General features: G+C 33.1%; 1 protein-coding gene and 1 long non-coding RNA gene across 5 annotated transcripts in view; one reads left to right on the top strand and one right to left on the bottom strand.

Annotated features, from left to right (window-relative positions):
• The window catches only part of LOC149798288 (neurobeachin-like), a 561,888-nt gene that overhangs the window by 97,994 nt on the left and 438,530 nt on the right, over window positions 1-25,364 (bottom strand). The window lies entirely within an intron of this gene.
• LOC149798292 (uncharacterized) lies at window positions 1,525-22,235 on the top strand. Its single transcript, XR_016421617.1, has 2 exons — window positions 1,525-1,790; window positions 21,975-22,235. It is a non-coding gene; the product is annotated as an uncharacterized LOC149798292 (long non-coding RNA).

Here is a 25,364-nt window from a genome sequence, read left to right as displayed (position 1 = left end):
AACACATCCGCACAATGTAGTACACAGGAAACGAAGTAAATAAGTAGATATATACTTTGCAAACACTAAACTGAATAAACCATGCGAATGAATGAACATATGTAGACAACAGTCACGCACTAAAGCAAGCAAATGAACGAACAGATATAGACAACAAACGCGCACTAAAACATACAAATGAACGAACAGATAAATACAAGCAAACACGCACTGAACCATGTACATGCACATATAGTTATAGTCAAGCAAACAAATATAAACTAAGGAAGTAAGCAACGAAAAGTAAGCGACAAAAGACAACAAACAAAAGAGCGCAGCTGTCGATCTGACTGTTTCATCAATTGTTTGCACGTTAACCAGTCAAACATTAAGATAAAAAGAGTAACATGGAGCAAATATTGTTATGTTTGATCTTTCTAGTTTTTAAAGGAAAAGTGATTTGACGATCTCTGACCATAAAACCAGAGAAAACGCTTTTTTAAAACGCACGAGCAGCAGAAAATCATTATTTTAACCCAAAAAGGCAAATATCTTTCTTATTAGATTTGTCTTAATTAAGGTCCCTGTGGAATGATGTAGAGTCATATCTTTGCTGAGCACCACAACTGCATCCACGAATAAAAGCGCTAAATCTAATAATAGTGATATAATTGGATTATGCAATAATTACTTGAGAGTCAATTTTCCTCTCTGAAAGGAAACTTGATGTTCAGCAAATAGATTTGTCCATTACAGCGGTCTATTGACGTTTGCTTAATCAAATATTTATGAATAATTTGCAGAAATTGATCCATTTCATTACGCATAGCCCATCATTTGACAGAAATGTATCATTTTGTGTGTCACGTGCTCCAAAATGGATTGTCCCTTTGGGACTTGGCGGAAAAATATTTACTTCATAATTGGGAAAAATATTAAAACTAATGGAACATTCGTTGGATTGGGATGTTAATTGTTAGAAATATCTGGCTCCTGGCCGTTATTAATCGACGTGGAAATGGAGACTATCTAGAGACTGATATAACGCATATACCGGGTTATTGAATGTGGAATTAGTATTTTATGATTATATTACATTTTATAATTATTTTGCACTTTCACAAACGTCACACGGGCATACTTTAATTGTCTTTTTCTTTTTGTTGCATTTCTGATGAAGAAGTTTCGATGTTGTTGTATGATAAATTTTACACAGCGGAGTTCTGTCTTTCATTGTAGAATAACGTGAAAAAGCAGAACCTACCATTAATATGATCATGATAAATGTGATCAAAATAAAACAATCTTCAAGATAAAGAAATAAATGCCTAAAGTGTGATTTTATTTATAAAACAACACTGAAGGTTAATATATCAGGAAATGAAAAGAAGAAAAATAATTCAAAGACAAATAGAAAGATAGAAACAAGTGCCCTAGAGAACAGCCAATATGTAATCAGCACCAGCAAATCACACACCTTTCTCGCCATCTGTCACAGTGGCTAAAGCGTACAAGTAATGCCAGAACACAGCTTGCGTAATTTTGTTTGCGTGCAAAGATACGAATAGACTATTACACTTAGAGCAATTATAAAGAAATGCAATTTATTATTAGGAAAAGTTTCGACCAAGTACACACAAATATAGAAAGTTGGTTATGCATATAGTTTCAAATTCACACCTAAACATCTTGTGGACAAATGACTCGAGATATTATCTCGAGAAAGGCATAGCATCACGAGTCCTACAATTTACAGTAGGTCGTATTCTATGCAGGGGATACATCTCTATCTTTTTCCTCCAAGAAGAAACGTAAGTCTCTCTCTCTCTCTCTCTCCCTCTCTCTCTCTCTCTCTCTCTCTGTCTCTCTCTCTCTCCTGATCGATCTTAATATTCCGTTAACAAACATTCATACATACATACATACATACATACATACATACATACATACATACATACATACATACATACATACATACATACATATGAGTCTGTGCATTGTAACAAGAGATATCCAAAAATTAGCCCGTGAATAACAATTAAAATACATCTATACATTAGGCTTAACGTGGCACTAATTATTTTACAATTGAGTAACTTTTATTAATAAATAAACTATAGAAAAATTAACATCTAACAATGTCTCATAAGTATCGATAACATATATTCTAAACGTTTGAAACACTAGCTGTAATTGAAAGGTAATTGAGAGAGAGACTATATTCTTTCGTCTTGTGGAAAAATGCAGGCCTTGTAGTAAAGTTTTAATTCAATCTTTCAATAGGCCGAATTGAAAGAGACGCCATGATAATTGTATTATTTAATGATAGTGATTGAATTTAAGTCAAACTTAGCTGGAGTAGTAGGAAAATAGTAACTACAGTACAAGTTATATTAAATGTCTATTCACTCGCTTCCTCATTTTCTTCTACTTCTCTTTCTTCTTTAGTGTTTGTTCATGACATTTATCAAAGCGTGTATTGACAATTGTAAATTCGTGTACAATCTGATTTTTTCTTCAAGGCCAATATTTCCCAAAGTTTATAGATAACTAATCAATAATATTAATAATGATAATAATAATAATAATAATAATAATAATAATAGTAATAACAATAAGATAAGCGTGCGTGTTATTATCATTATTATTATTAGTAGTAGTAACAGTAGTAGTATTATATCGGCTTATTTCCTCATCATACCTTTTATCTGAAGAGTTATGCATGCGGGTTGTTATGATGTTATAATCGTATAAACACAATTACAAGGTTTTAGCACGCTCACATCAAATAATTAAAACTAATAATATTATTATTTAAAAGTAAAAAAGCAACTATTCTGTTTATATAAAAGATTATCTTGATTCGGTAATTATTTCATGATCTGTTAAAAGTGTATTATAAGCTATCACTCTGTTATCAAAAAGAGTACTGGTTCATTCATAAATAGATGACACATGACTGCATATATTCAGCAATAAATTAATACTGTTTTAAAGAGTGTATCAAATAACAATACCTGATCATTGGAAAATTAAATTCTTGCAAAAAAGCATCAGTAACTGTTGTATTTTTTCAAAGAGCATTTTGTATTTTGCATGACTCAAGCTTTCTACATCACTAGCATTTAAAAAATTTATATCTGAGGTATATATATATATATATATATATATATATATATATATATATATATATATATATATATATATATATATATATATATATATATATATATATATATATATATATATATATATATATATTTATATATATAATATTTCGTATGATAATATTTGTATTCATTTATCAATGTTTGGTGAACAATCAAATTAGAAAAGAAAGGAAGATTAATCACACAAAATGGAATCGATTTGTAAACCATTGCATCCAGTTGTATTTATTCTTGTAGTATTAAGTCTCAGGACCATGCCTTAGTTAAACAACGTTATTTAATTTCACTCTTGGTTTATTTTTCTCATTGCTGCCCTGACTTAATTTCACACCAGACTGGTCAAGACAAGCTAGTGTATAAAAATGAGGACGAAATTTAATTCGAACCTAAGTACCGAAATGCGGCCTTTAGTTGTCTTGGTCGAAACGGAATTCCGAAATGATTGAGAAAAGTCGTAATTTCAATAATTAGGAGAAGTGATCTGTGAAAGCCGGAGAAGGGTTTGGAAAACTCAATCTGACAGAACATTTTTCATGGCTGCCCATAGCTGCCAATTAGTTAGAAGACATAGCACTCTGGTCCAGTTGCCATGGAATTTAAAGATTTCCAGGGAATTGAAATGACAATTCTCTGAGAATAAACACAATTTTTGCGTGCTGAAGCTTTATTTTATGTCTGGAAATATTGCACGAACAAAACGGCTTGGGAATTCAAAACTGAATTATTCTTCAACGAGGAATGCGTGATACTAACGTGTTCGGTTCTCGTAGAATTTCGATCGATACTTTTCAGGTTACTGTTATATATACAGGTTGGCCTTGATGTTCGTGTGGGAAAGAAAAATGAGGCATTAAAAAAATGAGAAATTTATTGAAAATTTATTCATTTGATATCGGACCTAAAATACTTGGACCAAATATTTCTTTTATATGTTTTAATTCCTCTTCTTTACATCGGAAGATTTAATTTCAGAAATATTGTGCACAAGTTTAAATTTGGACCAAAACATTGTTTTGTTATGTAAGGTATATACAGTAATTTTTAAACCAGTATGTTAGTGTATATAGCTTAACGGCACGTCAGCACAATAACAACTATATAGTGCCCATGATAAATGAAGTACTCAAAATATATAGGTATAAATGCAAAACTATTAAGAAGGTAGACCCTTGCAAATAAATATAAACACTTAGTCCAACAACATGAACGACAAAGATGTCACAAGCAAAATATATATGTACCAGTATATAAAATCCGTAGGTCGTTATTATATTCTAATTTAATATTTGCTTAACTCTTTCGTACTTTAGCAATACAAACAAACGTCGGGAAAGCACATATATGAGCGGAGGAATACGGCAAACCTTTTCGGAATTCGGGATAATGAAACCTAATTAACAGATCAGGTAAATAACGTTAGCTCAGTTTATTTAGGGGTCGAATGAGGTGGATCTTATAACACAAATCTCAAAGGAAAGACATATAGATAGATATATACATAGATCGATAGTGGAATGTTTTTGAAAGATTATTATTTTTTGGATAGAAAGAAATTGGTAAATATTCCGCTAATACACACTTCTTGGTTGCATTGTATAAAACTTATGTAATATACATTACTATATTAGGAAGGGGAAAAAACACTTTAGTAGTAGTTACGACACTAAATATCATTGTATAAATAAGACTAACATCAAGTCATATTGTCATTTGTTATGACGTCAAACCTTAAGACAAAGAGTCGATCAAATTAACGTAAAAGTTACTATTTGTACCAATTTCTCTCCCCCCCCCCGACTATTTACGAAAATAAATGTTTTCCCTAACTGAAATTTCTGCTCCACAATCTTATCAGAAACTGCTTGTAAGCCTTCTAATGCACGGCTTTCCATGGAAAAGGCAATCCAACACAGTACTAATATATGCAAAGATGCCAAAGATTATCTGGTTGTTTATTCAACAATTCTTTATTTTACTATAAAAACTCTGCTAAAAATGTATACAAGTATCTATTTTACGTTTCATTTTTTAAATACAAGCGTCTACTCGCCAAGATAAATCTTTCTGAAAACATATGTTAATTTTCACAAAATCGGGGGGGGGGGGCTGCTGGAAAGGGGCAATCCTAAGGAAAAGAGGCATTGATTAGGACGAGAAGATTTAATTTGGAAAAGAGGGATCGATTACGATAAAAATCAGTATTAAACAAGGATTATTATCCCATGGAATCATACGAAGACGATTTTCACGTCTGTACTTAATGAACTGAACCTGTAAATAAAAACATTTCAAAACTAGGTATAAAACAACAGATTGTCCCATGGAATCACACGAAGACGATTTTCCAATATATATGCGAGAGGTCGTGGGTTCGATCCCCGGCCGAGTCATACCAAAGACTTACAAAATTGGTACTAACAGTTGCCTCGCTTGGGGCTCAGCATTAAGAGGTTAGTGTTAGGACTAGTCGGCCTGGTGTCAGGATAATGTGACTGGGTGGGACATCATGCTACATGTCTGCGGCATGATGCCCCAGTGCTAGACATCACTAAAACTGCCACATTGAAGACATCATAGCGATATGACTGAAAATTGGTTAGAGCTACGTTAAAAATCCAAATCACACACACACACACACACACACACAGACATATATATATATATATATATATATATATATATATATATATATATATATATAAATTTCTCTCTCTCTCTCCCTTTCTCCCTCACTCTCTCTCTTTAACCTGCCAAGACTTTTTTTTTTTAACTCAGTGGAAAATGCTACGAAGGTCGTCTATACATGATAATGCCTAATAAAGAAAGTAAAAAAGTGTCCTTTTTGAACACCAATTAGCAAATGCAAATATATAATCGTAAACACCCGTAATGCAGCCATCGTTTCTTACATTCGACGCAGTAATAGAGGAGGGCTGTTATTTGCAAATGAAAAATTAAATATAAAAATCAAAGCCATGATAACGCCTATCACGTGATCTAAGATGTATTAGCGTGAGAAATCTCTGGAAAGGAGGTAATCCGAGAACACCGATAAAGTCGGATGAATGACAACATATATTTGTGCATACCCAAATCGAGGCTTGAACCTACGATCATAGTAGTGCTAAGTGATGAATGTTTACTGCTACACCACGAAGTGTGCCCTTAGTATAGTTCCCCATTTTCATGCTAACAATACTCTCTCGATCGATCGATCGATCGATCGAGAGAGAGAGAGAGAGAGAGAGAGAGAGAGAGAATATAGCTCCTGAATATTCTTAAGTCGTGTCCTATACTATGTTGGCTAAATATACGAATTATACTTGTAAGACAATATTCGATAATCCATCAGCAGATTAAAGCAACATTACTAAATACAGCGAACGACGAAAATCCAGTAACCGTGTCTCAGAATAAATAATAATAATAAAAAATTAACATCGATTATTTTATCCGCGATATCTTTGTGTTTTTTTAAAAAAAAAGTAAAATGTTTTATTTTCCCTGAAGCATTAACTTTGGTCCATATATTAGATGTCTACATTAAAGAAGTGAAATGTCTTTTAGCGAGGAAAGTCTTGCTGAAAACCAAAATAAAACTATTAAATAAAGATCAATCTTTATCAGTTTTACTTTATCATGTGGCGTCTTTGATTTGGAGTTCCGTAAACTCGTGTCCTATTAACAATAATAAATACGTGTGAGATCAAATCCATACGCCATGCAAGGTAATGTCCTAATCTTGGAAGTGTTCATATATGTTTTTAAGTAAATCCAGGACATTTTAAGAATCTATTTTTTTTAAATTAATATTCGGTTCCTCGTCAGGTAATTAATGGTTTTCTATTGTGTGTTTATTCCAAAAGAAATTTATTAAATGCGTAGAATAATTCCATTATTGAGTTCAGTTATTACATGTCACAGGATATACGCATTCATACAAATTTCTCCATGGTTAAGGCCGGCATATTAGTACTTGTGATGACTCCACGATTTTGTATACCCTATAATTTATATGTTTGTATTGCGATGTCTCCACGATTTACTTGCTTTACTTCAATATTGCATAACCCTTTGTAATAAAAAGATATTAATTTTTCATATTTAAGACCAATTGATTCCTAATTTGTATACTTTTAAAAATTTCCTTGTGTTCTTTTTACTGACAATTTCGTTCAGAGTTATGTGTAACTCAACACAAGTCTTCAGAATAACCCGTCAAGTGACTGCTAGCGAGAATATCAAATTTACCAAATTTCTATACGGGCAAGAAATGCAATAGCTGGCTCTTTCTTAGAAAGAACAGACATCGAATCCATTACATCTTTATGTTTCTCAGTCTGGATTCGACTCGAAAAAGATAGATTTCCATCTCTTTCAGAAAAAAAGAAATTAGGCTTGACTGGACCATTCGTCATGCTGAAAAACATTATGTATGACGGGTTTCTTAAGACATGAACAGACATTGGAAATTTCTTACTAAAAGACAGTTTATGAAAAAGGTCGTGGATGGAAAAAAAATGAAAACGTCACGATTGTGTCTTCGTGGCTAATTTCCAATCTGGTATAATCTTTCATTGTTCATTTGCGACGTCTCTTCACTAGTCATGTCATTCTTCTCCTAAAGCATCGTGTCAGAGCAAGTCCAAAACTGTATTTACCGTCTAACCCTTTGAACCTGGATGATGCTTTGCTATCTTTTAAATTGAAATAGCTTTAATTTGGATGGACGAGATAGCATCATTTGCGACAGAATAATAGATATAACTGTCGCTCATACCTATCACAAAAAAAGCTTGACATTTATGAACTATTTTCCCCCTTTTTTCCACGGACATTTCGTAAATATGAATTATTCCACCTTGTTGACTAGGATAGTAACAAAAGTTGCAACATACGAAAGCGGAGGGGTAATTTCAGTAGCATTAGCACTTTGGTTATTATTTCTAACATTACACGAAACTTGCTGATAAAATTCAGTTGGAACTATTATTTTTACAACAGTTTTTCAAATCCAAACGCTTTGAGATCTGGACAATTGGAATTACATGTGTCAAATGAATAAAAATGTTAGATGCAACTAAAAGACAGCATATGAGTAAGCACACTCTTGAGACAATGGTGGCAGTAAAATATTATAAAAATAAAAATAGAAAAAATGAAGTCATGCTATAATTGCTATAGGACACTTTCTCAAAGTGGTTTTGCAAAACCATGAAAGTTAGAAAGAAATAATTCCTATTTACAACAGATAAACAGCTGTGCTTTTTGAATACCTAATCTAGTCCTCTTCTTCCGCTTCTTCTTTTCATCAATATTACTCCATCTGATATCATTATCATCGTTACCAACAGTAAGATCGTCATTATTATTATTATTATTATTATTATTATTATTATTATTATTATTATTATTATTATTATTATTATTATTATTATTATTATTAATGGTGTTGTTGTTGTTAGTTGCAGTGGTAGTAATAGTAGAGTTGTATTGACAATTGTCGTAAAGAATTATATTCAATATTAAACGTAAATACATTGGTGAACAAAATTTACACGTTGTTGCCAACATCTCTTTTTCATTATCTCTTTAGTTTGTCTCCTTCATTTTCTCTTTTCACATTTTCCTTGTTCAACAAGATGACGATACTCTTGATCGATAAAAAACTAATTAAAACCATTTGTTAATATAATATAATATAATATAATATAATATAATATAATATAATATAATATAATATAATATAATATAATATAATATAATACAGTACAATACAATATAATATAATATAATATAATATAATATAATATAATATAATATAATATAATATAATATAATATAATATAATATAATATAATATAATATAATATATTATAATATAATATAATATAATATAATATAATATAATATAATATAATGTGTTTTGTGAAAATACATGATTTAAATGGAATACATGGAAGGCCAATAAGTGAAACATAATGCATTATCAGAGAAATGAACCATATAACGATATATAGGTCAAATAACAAAAGATAAAGAGATAAGAAAGAAGCATACATCAAAGCAATGAAAACTTGCCGAGTCTAACCAACAGCACCAACAGACAGTAGAATTTATAACCATTGATATTTGACCACCAGAATTTTATGATCTTTTTATTGTTTTCCCTTCCATTGAAAATAAAGAAATAAACCCATGCTAGAAGTCATCTAATTCATAATGTTTTGTTTATGTTTGCTATTCACCTTGATTGATTGCCTGTGTTACATAATAACACATTAATCATGCATATTAAATGTTCTAAAGAATAATTGGCAGGAACTGTTCCAATTTCCTCGTTCCACGTTTATTCCTTTTTAGGTACGTGTTTTTTTAGCTTTGCTTATTATCTTTATAAGAAAACTAATAAACGTGATTTATGTTGTATACATGAAAAGAGCTACAATTTTATTTACTTTCATCAAAGGTAAAATTACATATTGGAGAGAAATTTCGTAATTGGCAATTTTGTTTCATAAATCATTATAAAAGGTACTATCAGGTTTGTATATTTAATTTCAAAATTAACATTGTACATTTATGTTTGCTAACATAAGTTGGTTCAGGTTGGTGTACAAAAATATTTTAGGTTTTCCTTGATGTAAAGTTTTCCTCCTCCTCCTCCTTATTATTATTATTATTATTATTATTATTATTATTATTATTACTATTATTATTATTATCATTATTATTATTATTATTATTATTATTATTATTATTATTATTATTATTATTATTGCTTCGACTGTTTGAGGCGAAATAGCTCCCTTCTTAACAATGGGGCTGAGGTTTGGGGGTTATATGATGCCAGTGATACTGCAAAAGCTTATTTGTCATTTCGTAAATATATTCTTGGTACGTATTAAGTCAACTCAGAATGCATTCGCATAAAATGAATTAGGAAGAATTAATATGCAGCATATAAGATATAAATTTATTCTGAAATATTGGCTAAGAATTCTCAAAATACCAAAAGACAGAAGATATCCTAAATAATGCTACAATTTACCGTTGGTGGTAGTGGGGTTTGCGTGGAATTGTGATTGCTGGGCTAACAATGTTTAAAAAGCTTCTAAGTCCAAAAATTGGACTTAGCAATTTTGGTGTACTCAGCGCGTATAGGATGAAAATACATTTCTTAGAATGTTCAGCTAGAGATGTGACAAAAGCGGCAGGATGAGATTAAGTCAGTAGAAAGACTGAGATTCTATTGATAATTGGGAGTAGAATTCACTTGTCAAAGAAATCTAGAATTGTTGGGAGATAGCAATTTTTGTTATATAATCACTATGCGCAGAGTGGGAAACTTGACAATCAGAGGTAATATGGGAAGATATGAAAGTATTTGCTAAGATGAAAGACTGTGTCAAATTTGTAACCTTAACGAAAATGAATTCCATTTTATTACTGCTTGTCCGCTATTTGGAGAAATACAAGGAAAATATTTACCCATTTTTATATATTACAATCCAACTTTAAGAAAAATGTAAGACTTTTATATGAAATGATAATACTAAAATTTTGATTACTAATTTAGCAATGTTTACTATAAACGCCTTAAAGATCAGAGAAACCGTCTTATCAATTACTCCTGCTACATACGATTCTAGATCAATATCACAAAACGTGCTCCATGCAGGTTTCAGCATTCCTCTTAAATTCGTTTGTCATTACTGTGTAATACTTGTATCTCACTCAATTTAAAAGATGCAATAATGATTACTTTCATGTATATATCTCCCAATAGAGACAATGTACTTTTGGTACGACCTATAACATCTTTTTGTACTGCATGATGTATGGATATGTATCCCGGGCTAAAGGACTCATATTACAATTAAATACATTATTTATTTATTTATTTATTTATTTATTTATTTATTTATTTATTATTATTATCATTATTATTATTATTATTATTATTATTTTCGACCTGTTCGTCTTAAGATGCATGCATACATAGATACATACATACATAGATACACAGATACATACATACATACATACATACATACATACATACATACATACATACTCGAAACTCTCAAAAACAGTGAAATAGACCAAGCAAACATATTGAGTTTGAATAATGTTCATTTAATCAAGAAAGACCCAATCGAATTACAGCCATCTTGAATTTAAATTTCAACTTTGTTGCAAACTTACAATAACTAGCTTCTTATCTGAAACGTAGCACATACCAGATGTTATTAAATAAGATAAAACAAAATACAAACCCCGCAGCCCTCCAACAGAATTTTAGTAACCTGAAGCGATGATTTACATTGATTACGTTGATATTACCATTAAACTGTACAAATCTGATAGGAAAAATAGATACAGCATTTGATTTGAACTATTGATTACTTAAATTACTTCAGTTTTGCCAACCATTACAAATGTGTACAATTGCATGCTTGTCGTGCTCCATATAAATATTTTCCCACCTCCATGTTTACACACCGAGTACTTTTGTCTTATCATGCTTAATTCATGAAGTTTTACACATAATTATGAAACTGAATTGTGCCAGTATTTCTGTACTGTTGCATTATTGTATAGTTACTAACAATAAATTACATAGATATTTTTTATACAACAACAAAGTAACAAAAAAAACGACGTAAAAATAACAGTACCTTAAGAGCAGGACAACGTTACTAAAACATATACAAAACAATAAGAACAGAATTTTTAAAATTAAAAATCTTGCTCAAGAGGCAGGACAAAATCGTTACAACATGATCACGCTCGCATCGATTAAGAAATGCTTCCTTTACTAGTGATTGATTGTGACCGATCTATCGATCTATCACACAGCCAACATGGGATCAATTTAAGGAAAAGAATATTGAGACAAAAGGTTCAGGCTTGTTTGACCTATAACGTCTAGACCATAGAAGTGACAAAGAATGGTTGTTAATTTTAATGAAATAGTCTGGTCTAAATTTTCAAAGAGTGATTCAAGTACAATCCTTTTGTTGATTGAGATCAATAGAGGTGTTGTTACCAAGTATGTATGTATGTATGTATGTATGTATGTATGTATGTATGTATGTATGTATGTATGTATGTATTGTATGTATGTATGTATGTATGTGTGTGTGTGTGTGTGTGTGTGTGTGTGTGTGTGTGTGTGTAGGTAGGTAGATAGGTATGTATGTATGTATGTATGTATGTATGTATGCAAGCAGGTAGCTAAGTACAAATGTTCGTATATTTGTATGCATGCAAAATTCACGACAAAAGGATAGCTTAATTTTGAGAGTAAATATTCGCTCATAAAACCTTTGTTGGTTATAATCCAATCACACATTTTAAGAAATTCCCCTGGAAATATTTAATAAATAATAGTAACATGTAACTGTTGACATACACAAAAATACTGAATGCATTGATGGGTATATTGTATTTTATTCATCGTGTGTAAATTCTCTTCCACTTGTCCGACTATATCTAAGTCTAAACAGGCAGTTAATGAAGTTAGCTAGAACCATTGATTACATTGGTTTTGTTTCTTTACTGATTAATTTTAGCTGACATATAATCACCATAATGTTGACATTTAATTACCAAAATGTAGATACGAGATAGAACTTAAGATAGACACAGGGACTCCTTACTTAAAACAACCGCAGGGAAAGATAGATACATAATAATAAAACTACTTGACCGTTTAATTATCATTGCGTCACTTTTATTTTATCTTTTCCACGGCTAATAAAAACAGTTACGGCCAATCATCATGCAACAATAAGAAAGTTCGATAATAAAAAGTTGCGCTGACTTGACCGTCGTTATTTAAAACCCTTCTATCTGGTATTGGGAGGCATCAAAGTTGCATTAATTTGATATAAAAAAAATATATGCCAGATTATCAACAAGCCCTCGGGTGATGTCCTACTGGATGAGAGAACAGGTTGCCTCACAAGCCTCGATATCCCTTCGGCGATTGGCTCTTACTGTCTACTTCCCTGTATTTCGGCAGTAGTGGGACTATCTTGACATTTATGGTCCAGCGCTTCATTCAACTCATTCGGAACAGATTCGGAATTTTCTGCGGAAATGACGTTGAAAAAGACAGGTTGTAATCCGAGTTTGTAATCCGATTCCACCAGATTCAGCCAGCATTCGTTGCGTCATTTAAAGTATATGATGATGTGATCGACTATTGTACAAAATATGTTTAACATTTTTAAAAATAATATTAAGTATCGGCAGGGCCGGTTTAACCCAATAGGCAAACTAGTCGACCGCTTAGGACGACAAGATTTGGGGGTGGGGTGGCGCAAAACGAAGTACTCTGTCGGGTTATTCATTTATTATCACTGAATATGTAGACTATATTAAGAAATTATCAAGGGCGCAAAATACCCCGTACACCGACCCTGCGTATCGACTTGACATGTACTGCGTATAAATAGCATGGTGTACTTCCATGTCACTTCTGGGGGGTTTCCATGTGTTGAATTGAATTTGGAATAATTGCTCAGAAGCCAAAGACGGACATTTTTGACAATAAAGTCCACTATATATATATATATATATATATATATATATATATATATATATATATATATATATATATATAGTAACGCTTATGTGTTTGAGAATTGAACTGTATATATGTCATTGAAGAAAATGCGAAATACATTCTTCTATTAATAATATATGATTACAAGCATTAGTATTTATCAAAGGATATTTATATTTTGTTCTCTTGGAACTAGCTGAACGCGTCAGTTAAGTAAAATAAGTACGTAGTAGCTGGAGTTACATACATACATACATACATACATACATACATACATACATACATACATACAAGTGTATGCATGAATGCACGCACACACATCCATACATACATGAATATGAAAGCTGGTTGGTATATGCCCAAATATCGGTAAATAAATCAACGCTGATATTACTAGAGCCGTGCTTTAAAACAAGACATGTAAATGCCTAATTAATACAACTAGCAATTAATATCTATCAACTCTAAAATACTACTAATTGTATATGATGAATCTGTGGTAACATGGAAATTGTTATAAGGCTTGTTCAGTTATTTCTTAAGATTTTTGTACATTGGTATGATTTGGGACTGAGCATGAGAGAGAGAGAGAGAGAGAGAGAGAGAGAGAGAGAGAGAGAGAGAGAGAGAGAAGAGAGAGAGAGAGAGAGAGAGATGTTCGCTGTCAACATGACGGGACCACGGCAAAAAGAAACTCGTGTCAAATTTTAAAAACTGAGTTTGATGGATAGGTCAGGAAACCTCAGAACCACATTAGGACCCCGAGGGACAAGCAGTGGACAAGTCCAGACACTAATATAATGAACCTGTATGATAGGTACAATAGATCAATTTCAAGAGAACATGAGAAACTTATTTTGTTATCAGGGATATCAATTTGATATCAGTTGTTGAATGCATTGACAAACTGATAGAAACAAATTGACCAGCGAAAATTTTTTGATAGGCATTACCTCTGGTCAAATGAAATAGACCTTCTCATGGTACGTTTAGTCTTATTGTCAGTTTAACTTTGCGAAGATTCGACAATATAATTGATTATTCCGTCCTATTCATATTGATGGTGTGAACGTTTTAGATTGTATTTTGCTCTTTGTTCATATTAAATAGTAATCGACGTTGTATAATTATAGCAATAATGAAACAGGAGAATGTACGTTGTTCTCACAACTCACCATGTACATATTTGTCACAAAATAAATTTAACAAGATAACTGAATACAATTATTCGCTGCTTTGTTTTACGTTTAGAAATGATTTCTAACTGAAATAATAATAATAATTAAATAAAACAATCCTTCTCTAAGCAATTTAAAAGAAATTATTTCATATAAATTTTGAAGCACAATACTGTAGTATAAAAAAATTAACGTAGTGCCTATCAATTTTGTTGACAATGACACTGAATGAGAACTACCGCCTGTACACGTCGTTTGTCCATATAGGTAAATTCCAGGTAGTAAATGATAGCTAAAATTACAGACAACAATAAAAATGTCACTTCGTCAGCAATTCCAAATTTAATAATATTCATGACACTATGTCCAAGCAAATTTAAAGTTCTGTGCAACTGTCTGTAACTTACAACAATTTATTTATGGAAATTTGCAACAAGGAAATATTTAGCTTCATATATACAAACATTTCAGGAAGACATTAATACATGTTTTATCCATAATAACTGCTATGCCAAAAAATAAATTCCGCGATGAAAAGCGGAAGATAACTTGAAACGGGTCGTGCACTATGCAATTTGAAGCTGAAAAAAATAAACTAATTTGTTATCTCAGCTCTTAAAAAGACAAAATATCCTTGCTTTATTAACAACTGTTGAGCTTGCAATATTTTTACATTAATATTTGTCTAAAGCGTTGTATAAAAATTACATCCTGAGAAAACAACGTTATTAAATTTGACTGAAAGGGAGATAGTAATAGCAGCATACAAATAATTTGCTTTTCTATCGCATATATGTTTTGATGTTTCGACTACAGTTGTACCAGCTTGATGATTGGCCAATTTGTATGCGTAAATCTGTACTGAACACATCGTTTGCCGTGCATATGTTTAAATAAATGAAGCTTCTTTTTGCTGTTATTAAACAGATTTTGCTGCCATAGTAATAAAACAATTGGAACTGAGCAAAAAGTTCTTAATGTTAGGTATAACCCGTCCCAAAAAAAAGGACTTAGCGTTATAAGTGAGGCATGGAGAGAGAGAGAGAGAGAGAGAGGACATAAGTGAAATACAAGAGTCTGCGCAATATTATTTACAGGATTATTATAAGTAATCATAGACAACATTGACAAAGAAGATTAGGAAAATCGTCTGCTTTTCTTAATGAAATCTGCAAAAACCTTAAATATTTTACGAGTTAGATTGTGCTACAGTTAAGCTGAACATTGAAACTGGGTTAATCATCGCAGGCAGAAGCAGGTATTTAAGACTTAGAAATAAGCACCTGCGTTGATGTAGATAACGGCTACAAGCTAAAGAATTAATGTAACTGAGGTTTAGGCGTCTCTCCATTATCATACAAAGTTAGTAAAAAAAAAAGGCTTACTGTTAACATTATTGCATAGACGATACAAATTGAAAAATGTAAAAGGTACCTACGGTATTGCGAATTAAATTCCAAATACTCCGAGAATTTCGAACACAAGTCCTAATCATTAAAGTTCTGAATGACTTTTAGTAGTATTCCAAAATAAATCCAAAGCTGAAAGTGTTGATGTGCTTGTCATGGCCTGAATAGCAATGACGTGCCAAGAGTCTTTTGGTGAATCACAATAATACTATCCAGGAATATTTGAATTTCACTATAAATCAAAGTATCTACTTTCATGAATATTGTTTAAGCTTTTCATTTCCTGTGAATAAATAATTTAAATAAATAAATTCCAGCCCAAATGAAACACTGGACACAACTATTAGACTGACGTCTGCTTCAGATGTTACTGCATGAATAATTAATTTTTCCCGTGAAAAAAGATCTTATACTCCTGTAGGTCACAATTAGCATTTTCTTAAAAATAAAACTATTACCTAATGGGAAACGTTTACAAGATAACCCTTAGTTATAATTAGAATGCCTGTTACTACAGTTATAATAAAGAACATGGTAAACACAATGTCCTTGACTAAGACCACGATGATAATCCTAACTGATATCCTTCAGTCAGATCAAGGTAAACAATATTGCTTACAAAACCGCCACTGATTTTGGACAAGGACATCTAAAAAAGATACAATTTACACAACCCGCAGCATATCATGGAAAAAAAACGTAACTAGCAATCTAATTAAATATAGTTAACAACATACAAATATAGTGAGTTGATAAATATTTTGTTCATCCGTCGAGTTCGAATTATATCACTAACGGGGTTGATTTCTGTGGGCACGCGATTGGCTGATCAAGCCAGTTTGTTCTTTGAAATGTCTATGGCACACTCGACATGAGCTTAGGGTTGCTGGATCAACAGAAGATGCAATGCAGTTGAGCTGTTGAAGCTGCTAGCGTTCTGCACTGCCACTGAAGTCATTAGCTCATAGTCTGTAGCTTCACTATGGATGGGATTACGATTATCCTCCCAAGATTCGGGGTCAATGTTGAAATATTTGAAGGATGATTTAAGGGAGTCTTTGAAGCCTTTTTGTGTTCTGAGATTGCTTTCCCTCCTTCAACTCGCGGTTGAAGATCTTCTATGCTAGTGTTATATATATTTCATTCATTATATTGTTTGTGATTGAAGGTCGATTTTTGGCCCACCTGTCTATTGTCATGTTTTGCTTTTCTGTTTTTGTTCATTGTTTTAAACGGAAAACAAGATATTTATTAAAAATTATGTTCAAGGACTAAACATATTTACGAATTTGATGGAATTTTCCATCTACAATTACCAACATCCTGGGCATTATATCGTGTCTTAGATTAAGTGACATTAGTATATATATATATATATATATATATATATATATATATATATATATATATATATATATATATATATATATATATATATATATATATATATATATACATTCTTGATATTGATTGTGAGACCGACATTGCCACAAGCTGAAGAGAAACGGTCCATACTTGCATGTTAAACTCGGGGATGGCATAGGTAGCAATCGTCAGATAATGAATCACAAACATCCACTTCCTGCATCATCATCGTTGCCAACATTCTCCATGGATCGTAAAGGATTGATATCTGATGTCGGCCCCAGTGTCACAGTCATGGAAGTCATCGTTCTGAAGAGTGCTGTGGCCAATACGCAGATTTGCTTGACTCTGTTGGTGACTAGGAACGGTTCAGATGACTCACCGCTGTACCTTAACGACGAATTTATATTGGCGGCCAAAAGTTGCCATGGTATTCCAGAGGCACCCACAACTGACCACACACAGGGTTTTTGTCATGTCGACGAATGTCACTTATATGGGTTGGTATTGTCTTTTTTCGGGGTTGACGGACTGCAAACATTATGTCTATTGTCACTCGTCTTTTCATAAAACCAAAATGACACTTAGGCAGGAGTTCTTAATTGATGTGATACACAAGGCGATTCTGGCTATGATTTGCTGGCTGGTATACCATCTGATCCAGGTGTTCCTGTTGACTATGGCTGGTCGATTGTATTCAACGCATCGAAGAAGTCCTTCATGTAATCCCTCTCTGCGAAGGACTAAACCTCAACTGCTATGTTGTTCAGTCAAGATTCTTGCAACTCTCTGAATTTGCATTGGATTTGACAGTCCTCTTGATATTACTGAAAGCCGGCTTCTTAGATGACGAAGTGTTGTCTTTTAAACAGGCTTTTTGGAACCAAATTTTCTTTTTCAGTTGTCTCCGTAGGTCCGCATTTTTCTCATCCAACCAGTCTTGATGTTTACATTTGGTGTGACCGAGAGGCTTGACATCAATGTTCTTCAACAAACGCCTGTTTCTCATCCAACTGTTTCAGTTTGGAGAAACTCGTCTCTTTGATGGCTCGTTTGCATTGTGTTTGTCTGCTAAGCTGAGTCCGGATACTCAGCTTGAAGACTATGGACCTTTGCTGAGTCCAGTAGTCTACGCTACCCATGGCCTCGGTCACTTGGCCTGCCGCTTCTCTAGGCGATGAGGTAGTTAAATAGATGATATTACTTGCATGCCTGTTTGCTGTTTGGCTGGCGGAATACTGTGTTGGTGATTAGGATGTCGTGTAAAACGGATTTTCTTATTAGGAAAAGTATATTGTTGATCTATTTCCCAAAGCGATTTTTGCCGATGACTTTTGTCCATGTCTGGTGATCTGTGCCAATTCTAACACTGATGTCACAAAGAATGGTGGTATTGTCTGCCTACATTAATAGACTTGAAGACAAAGACATTTTTAATTATTCTCAGGTGAGATGGTTATAGTGCGTGCACATGCGCTGATGATATTTTTTTTTGTATTTATTTACAGATAGCTGGAATCTTATTTACTTTAATATGTCATTATGCCTTTGAGGGAGTTGTGAACATGCTGACTGGAAGTGATTTGATCGCAAATTCAACGTCAGCTTCACGTCACTCTTCTTAGTTGTCCTTTCGAGGCTAGGCGGGATTCACCCGAGGCTGCTATCTGGATGCAGTTCACGACAAGTAGGTTAATACTAGGCCTAACCTTATGCCCTGCACGTTGTTTTTGGTATCTGTATTCAACCCGGGGGTGGGGTAAGCATCCTTTCAGCAACCTAGTTCACTAGAGAAGACTTTTCCAGAGAGAGTCATGTATACCTGTACACTCTGGATTAACAACTGCAGTTAGTACCGGCTGTTATTACTTACGACAGCAGGTGTAGCCTGACCTAACATGCAGTTTGAACAATTACACAAAAGTTGACGTACATTTTAGATCAAGTAAATTTAAAAAAAAAAACTTATAGTTTAATCATTGTGTTCCCATGTAAACTTAAAATAGTTATCTATTATTACAGTTTTTCTTCCAAATGCACATCCTTCTCCCATTCTGTGTTTAACCTTTCTCTATCCGATATTCCAACACCATTACTCATTTGTATTGTTACTTTATTTTGTTTATATAATGTTAGACATAAGCTAGCAAAAAGTCCTGGTCGGTCTTTTCTCTCCGTCGAACTACATATGTACCTGGTACGAAAGTCCACGGTGCGAAAGCTTTCCAAATGCTTTGGATATATTGCCGAATGCCATACACACCTTTTCTTTGATTGTCGTGAAGAGCTGTCGTTCTTTGTTTTGTAATTTTTTTCGGGTGGTTTAATGCCATTTCTCATGACAGGATATGCTATACATGGTGGCCTGTATAACTGGTAGAGGAAGAACCTGGGGCTTGTTAACATTTGTTCCCAATAATTATGAAGAAAAAAAATAATTGGAACAGAATGCAAGACGAAGGATGCTATGGTTGGCTCATGATCCAAGTAAACTAAATATATTCATGGGTCTATTCTGGTGTTACCCGCATTCCTGTCATTGTCCTCATTTTGAATATGAATCTTTCAGAGTGGAAACCACAAGCTCTGTTTCGTCTTTGTTTAACAATTTTAAAATTTAAACATGTTTATTGTCAGTTATTCCTGTCTAGTATCTTGATATATGGATATAACAAAATCATAGGACCAATCCGGTGGCATAAGTGGTTAGAGCGTCCGCCTCGGATGCGAGAGGTCGCGATCTCGAACCCCAGTCGAGTCATATCAAAGACTTATAAAAATGGTACTAGCAGATGCCTTGTTTGGTCCACAGCATTAAGAGGTTAGTGTAAGGACTGGTCAGCCTGGTGTCAGTATAACGTGACTGGTTGGGCATGATGCTGCATGTCTGAGATATGATGCTCCAGTGCTAGACATCACTATCAACTGCTACAAGGCAAACATCGAAGCAACATGACTGGAAATTGTTAAAGCTACATTAAAAATCCAAATAACACACACATACGCACACGCGCACGCACATAAACAGAGAGAGAGAGAGAGAGAGAGAGAGAGAGAGAGAGTCATATAAATATTACGGTTTCGACTAACCATGGTAGTGTTCAATGTATAGTTTATTGTTTCACGCAGCATTCAATGTATAGTTTATTGTTTCACGCAGCAATGTATGAAGCGATATGTTGAAAGTTGCACCATGTAGCAATCAATGGTAACTGTCCTTCTTAGCATCATTGCGCGGAACACAACATTTTTTTTAGCAGCAAAAAAAATAAAATAAAACAAAATAATAGATTTTCAGAAGTCTTAGACAACAAGCACAAATTAGTGCAACCCTCTTTCTCATTAAATCTTAAAGTGCTTCTTCGTTTTCTCCGACTGAGCGATTTAGCTTATCGAATACTGACACCATGTCGCAAGATACAAGAAGACTTTTAAACAGCAGGGAAATATCTTTTGAGCAGTTTTCATTAACAAGCACATCGAAGCAGCATACTCATGTAACATTTATTATCCATCTTGTGCTTCTCTTACATGCAACCGTTATATGAAGAAGCAATCTGAGTCAACAAATGTCGGCAAATATCACCGGATTCAAGATGCATCTTAAAACAGCAGGGGAAATGCAATTTAAACATTCTCAGAAAGCGACTTAGAGTTAACAAAAATCCCTTTTCTGCAAACATCGTGGTTCCTCAGCTTATCGTACATGCTGCCTTTAAAGAAAGATATTGAAACAGCTCCTAAAATATTTTGTTTTAGGAGTTTTAGATAAATAACACAATTTAGTATTAAGCATGTTGCTGTTTGTTTTGTTTTGCTTGAACAGGCTTTTTTACGTCTCTAACTCATCTCGTCAAACACGCACGATTAGAAACAAACTGCAAAAAAGTTGTATTTTTATAACTTTTACATAATAAAAAGACATAGCATTGACCCTCATGCATAAAACATTTACGAAGAGAGCATAAACCATTTGGCTCATCAAACATTGACACCTGTCTTCTGGAATGTGCAGACTCTAAAATTGCAGCGGACTTGTTTTTCTTACACAAACAAGCACAATTTAACATGAACCATTTTCTCAGTAAACTTGGTGCTGTATGCATCGGCGTTTCTGACAGGCCACTGTTCTAATGGAGAGACCGAGCTATTTGGCTCATAAAATATTGGCACATGTCTTTGGGAACAGACACGCATTCAAAACAGCAGGGGGTATGTTTTCAGCGGTCTTAGCAAGTACAATTTAGCACGATCCAATTTCTCATCAGATTTAGTGTGTTGTTTTTTTTTCCTTCAGCTTTTCTTACGAAGGGCTTCTCAGATACCAACCCAACGATGATGGACACAATCGAATTATAAAACTGAGGCGAAAACATGTTCCATCATCCTCAGGCAGTAAATAACTTTCACGACAAAGATGTTTCTCAGCAGACTTGTATATTCAAATATCTTTTGATATGCTACCTATGCGAGGATGGCCTGAACCATTTAGCTTGTACAACATTGGCATCATGTCACTGGACACACGAATAGCTATTAAAACAGCAGAGGAAATCTATTTTAATACGTAAGAGTTACTTATTACATCCATTCCCCAGTTAAACCCCATGTCATATGGGCCATATATGCAATCAACACCGACTATTTCAGTAATTGGTGTCATTTTTTAGAATTTGATTATACATACCTTTATTTGGCAAATATTCACTTCACTTGGATTCGTATACATCCATATTCCTTTAGAAGGTCATTATTTAGACGTTCCGATAGGTGCATACTGCCAAATCAATGTTAAAGTAAGTATACATTTTTGGACGAAATGAAACTAAAGGTGGGATCCAGTATAATCCGTATCGAATGTCGCACCCTGTGATGTCACAACGAAAGCTACGCATATTGATAAACAATTTCGTAGTACCCTCGATTGTGACGATTCCACTCGACGCGCTCTTATTTTGACCCAAGTTTAGTACATGGCTACCATTGTAAAAGTCCACAGCAATAGATAATTTTCACCTGGAAGTTTCTTGGTGACAGTTAAGGTGCAGAGCATTCAATAATCAGGATTGAACAGACTTCGGTTAAAGAAAATTAGTGTTACATTTTAAAGAACAATTTATATTTAATTTATATTGAGTAAAGGCGCATACATGACCCATATGACTTGTACTAAATAAATAGACAAATTCCCGCTTCGACTTTTATACATATTAAACACAAGACTTTTACGACCAGACCACGAGCCATTTTACTCATCAAATTTTGGTACAAGTTACAAGAAACAAGACTGATAAAACTGTAGTGCAATTATTATTATTATTATTATTATTATTAGTTTCATACATATACTTTAGCAGAAAAGTCTGTTCCCAACAGACTTAGTGCTTCTGGACTATCATTACAAGAAGCCATTGAGCTCGTCTAAAATCAGTATGGAAGTTTACTCAAGCAAGTGCGCTCATGAGGTCTGAATGCATACAGCTTAGGAGTGCAGTTTGTAGTCAATATGGAAGTTTGCATTTATTAGATATGACAGTGCCATGCGGATACTCTGCAGGAGAATTTGGCAAGTGTAGTTGTACATATTTCTGGAGAATGTTATGATAACAGACACATGGCCCGCCATGGTGTGCTGCCATCAGCCAATCAGGCACCCGCCTCGTCAATGTTCATTAACCGGGATGCTGGAAACTGGGGGATCTCAGCAAGAACTCTGGTCTTAGCCCGAGACAGGCAAACAGCAAAACTGTATAGAAGCTGATAGATAAGTATGTCATATGAACGATCAAATACAATATGCAGCAATAACACCGTTGACGAGTAAAATGTAATGTTGCTTCCGATATGAATACTGTTTTACGGAGAGTTATCAAGATACAAAATCAGGCGGGCAAAGAGACAAATAGACAGAAAAAGACACGGGCAGATATAGGTTGTAAGGTGCAAGAAAGGAAAAGGAAGTATAAAAACAAAGTACTAACGCATACGTGTAACTATTACCTCCACATAATACATTTAGAATTAAAGATTCAGTTACCTCACATAAAGGGTCTGACAGCTATACTGAAAAGTTATTAATTAGGAAAATATGAATTCTTGTTTCTAGATATTGAATTTACTTTGAGGCAAATTTGATGCTCGAGTCCTTATGATTTGTCAACAAATATTTAAATCATTGAATCAACTTCAAGACAATTACAATATGCTTAAGAAGAAGACTTGTTTAATCTTTAGAAGAAGAAAATATAAGTACAAGGAACAAATGTAAAAAGTTATCGTCGCTCTTCTAGTGCAACCTTTTCTTGGTATTTATGTCATTATTATTATTGTTGTTATTATTATTATTATTATTATTATTAGTGCCTGATATTGTCACTTGATACTTATTTCCAATATATATATATATATATATATATATATATATATATATATATATATATTCTCTCTCTCGCAAATCCTCTACCTCGATTTTTTTTCATGCTTATATACCATGATTTAGTACAATACGCAGGCATAAAACACATTGAAATCTTAGGTTGATTTATGGGCAGACACTGGCTGAAACAACAGTTACAGCTTAAATGAACAAAATTCAACTCGACGTATATAGTTGGTGGAAGATATAACTGCTAAGTTAGGTCAAGTTAAGTAGAAATTGTTTAACAATTTATGATAGTCGTGCTTTTCATGCATGTAAATTAGGTAATACATCACTGTCGTCCCTGTATGAATCGGAATCCATTTAGACTAAGCAATCGCAATTCTATTAACATGGCAGAAAGCGTATTATTATATTAATTTTTTGCTTTAATTTTAAAATCAGGTAAAATGTAACGATATTATTTATGGACCAATCTAAAAAGTATTTGTTTTATGTGTTCTTGTTCTGACAACTTACTGTAATGCAGTCTTTTCTCTAAACATTATCATAAACCTGTAATTAAGATACTGTTTTTAAGTTGCTCATTTGCATTGTATAGACAAGTATTTATAATAAAATCTGGTCTAGACAAAATAGTGGATTTTTCCAAAGCAATTGTGAGGTTTCTTTGCCTGTTGCATATATTATTGTTCCTCATTTATTATGAAACTCAGAAAAAATACTACTTGAATATAATGTAACTCCGATATAAGGATATGACATTTGTGGTAACGACGCAATTATTAAACAGTTTACGACGTCTTCAAGTAATCGACTACTTCGCTTGTGGAAGAACAATTTTCTTACACAAAGTAAATACTATGCACAAAAGACAGGGAAAAACAACTTCAATACTAAAAATAAACATATGCACAAAGGACTTGAACTAACAAATATTTTAAAAACAATGCAATATACAGTCAAGAGTTAGATAGTTAAGAAAAGAAGAAATAAATGAATAGAGGTTCTTAAATTAATGAACTAAATTCTACTTTTAATTGTCAGATTATCATAATTTTATAACAAGATTTAAAGACTGGGTGATCCTTGTAGTTATGTGTTAGCTGTACAGAGACATAAATTGGTTGGATATTAATATCTTACAAATCACTTACCTGCATCCATCCTATCCATCCAGGTAAGCATCCATCTATATACCATCTCAACTACCTACATGTTATCTATCCATATATCTACACGTCCATGTATATACCAACTCACATATCTGTATCTATCCATAGATCTGCACCTCCATCTATATACCAA

This window comes from Sinohyriopsis cumingii, chromosome 6 (assembly GCF_028554795.1).
Source record: "Sinohyriopsis cumingii isolate HCF-2022 chromosome 6, ASM2855479v2, whole genome shotgun sequence".
Lineage (NCBI taxonomy): Eukaryota > Metazoa > Mollusca > Bivalvia > Unionida > Unionidae > Sinohyriopsis > Sinohyriopsis cumingii.
The sequence above is the reverse complement of the archived record's forward strand: the minus strand, read 5'-3'. Positions and strand labels throughout refer to the sequence as shown.